The sequence below is a fragment of the Lynx canadensis genome, chromosome A1 (genome assembly GCF_007474595.2).
Source record: "Lynx canadensis isolate LIC74 chromosome A1, mLynCan4.pri.v2, whole genome shotgun sequence".
In the NCBI taxonomy this organism is placed as follows: domain Eukaryota; kingdom Metazoa; phylum Chordata; class Mammalia; order Carnivora; family Felidae; genus Lynx; species Lynx canadensis.
Genome location: NC_044303.2, coordinates 129703621 through 129706197, shown reverse-complemented (window position 1 = coordinate 129706197; position 2577 = coordinate 129703621).

Genomic DNA, 2577 nt, shown 5'->3' with positions numbered 1-2577 from the left:
CTTGATTTCTTCATCTGTAAATGGGAGTAACAACGGTGCTCAGCATACAGAGTGGTGTGAACTAAATGAGCTATTGCAATTAAGTATTTAGTGCCTGGGATACAGGAAGTGCCCAATAAACATTAGTGATTACTACTATTAATTATCCTTCTCCTCCATCCATAAAGTTTCTGTGTACTTTGTGCCATCATAGAACAAGTTCCAGCACTTAGACTCCCCAAGGCTCTGCTAGGAATACAAGCCGACCTACCTCTCAAGCATCTGGCTTGCATGACCCTTGAGTCATTCAAGACATCAACTCCCCCCCCCCCCACCGCATGGACTGGTGCAGTAGTCTCTCTGACTCTGCCTGTAGTCTCAGTCTCATCCAGCCAGAAGTGATATTTCTAAAATAGGAATCTAATCATAAGCTCTCACTTGACTGCCTAATATCATGATTTTCATTTGTCCTCCAGATCCTTTGGGTTTCCTTTCCTAAAAAGGATGAGAGAGCTCCTTGGAAAAATAGCTGACTCTGAGACTGGAGCAGGAAGTATATAAAAAGAACCTGGAACATCTAGTGGTGCCAGAAAGTAAGGAAGTGCTCACACAAACACAAAACCCCCCAGTGATGGGGGCATGTGAAAGGGACAGAGGAACCAACTGAACAGAGCCTCCAAGGGTCAAAGCTGGAACCGTTTGAACACAAAATAAATAACAAAGTATTAGATTATAACCCAAAGTATAAAGTAAATATCCATGAGTTCATATTAATTTAAGTAAATGATTGAATGAATAAATAAATAAATAAATAAATGGTAGAGAAGGGACAAATTCCCCCTGCAGAAGAATTCCAAATAAATTATGTAGCTGCTTCATCCTCAAGTAGGGAGCCTAACTCCTCACTCCTTAAGTGTGGGCTGTGCCTGCTGACTTCTTTCCAAGGCTATAGAGTATGGTAAGGGGGAAAAGACTAATTTTATAGTGGAAAAACTTGGCAAACATTAGCTTAGCCAGGTGATCAAGGTCAGCCTTAGCGAAATGACTCATACGTGATGGAGTTCTTACATTAATAGCCTGTACCTTCGATAGAATGTGATGAGAATGACACTTCCTCTAGGGTCTTCTTCCAAAACTCGTAATTCCAGATAACTCATGTTATAAACGTCAGGCCAATCCGGTACCTGACCAGTACTCTTCGAAACTGTCCCAGTCATCAAAAACAAGAAAGTCTGAGAAACTGCTACAGTCAAGAGGAGCCTAAGGAGACATAACAATTAAATGTGATGTGGTATCCTAGATGGGATTCTGGAACAGAAAAAGAACCTTACATAAAAACTAAGGAAATTTGAATAAAGTGAATCAAGTGTTGACTTGTTAATACTTGTTAATACATAGTTAATAACAATGTTCTAATAGTGGCTCATCAGTTGTGACTCATGTACCCTACTGATGTCTGGCCCCTACCAGGTCTCTGTGCAATGTTCACAATTTTTTTTCTAAATCTAAAACTGTTATAAAAATTAAAGGTCACTAAAATGAAAGAAAACAAATAGGAGAGAATCAAAAGACAAACGTCACCTGTTTTGGAATTCTGGTAGGCTCAGTTACCATTAGACCAAAGCACATTCCAAATCAGCGGCAACATCTCCCCCACCCACAGGCACACTCAAGCTCTGAGTTCTTCAGAGAGGTGACAACAGGGTCACCCCACTTTCTTCCATCTGGAACATAGAAAGCACCCAGGTTTACTACCTCATCATACAGGGCACAGGGTTGATGGGAAGCTCAGTGTCTGAAATGAGGCCAGTTGGCTCTGCCATAAACTCAGGCAAGCTCCTGACCCTCTGCGAACCAGTTTCCTCATCTATAAAATGATGAAACAATAACACTTAGCACATAGAGCTGTTGGGATAATATATAAAGATGGTTCACGCAGTGCCTGGCAGATAATGATTATGGAGTGTGATCATCTTCTTCTTTCCAGAACTTGCTGAGTAGAACCCAGTGTGTGGATTCGACACACAGGAAAAACAGAAATGCTTCCTGCTCTCTAGAAGCTTCTTGTCAAAACCAAAGTGGACAGATATGGTGGTAGTTAGAGTCTATATCAGGCAGTGAATTGTCTAAGTGACTTGGCCAGATCTAGCTGAGAAGCCCAAGCGGCAGTTTATTATGGAACTGAGGCTGTACGTACATTTGGAAGGGAAGCCATGTTGAAGTCTAACATTTACCCCGAGGCGACTCACTTGGCCATTTGCTGACTGGATTGATTTCCAGAGGATCGGAAAGCTCTGTTTTAATACATTCCAGCCAGTTTTCAGCCTACACAATGATTACAATCAGATCCAAACCAGTTTGAGCAGAATTTGCCAGTAAAATGTCGTAAGACGGCAGAGCGAATTCTTTATTACTTCAATAAATCTAAACATACAGCAACTACAGTTTTAACAACAACCCGTTGTGTTGGTGTAATTTTAACACAAATAGCAATTGAGTGTGTCTGGTATGATGTGTTCCCACAATTTTGAGGTCACCCTGCTGACTGAGCAGAATCCCCTCCCCCCCCCACTCCCACCCCCACCACTGATAGTTACT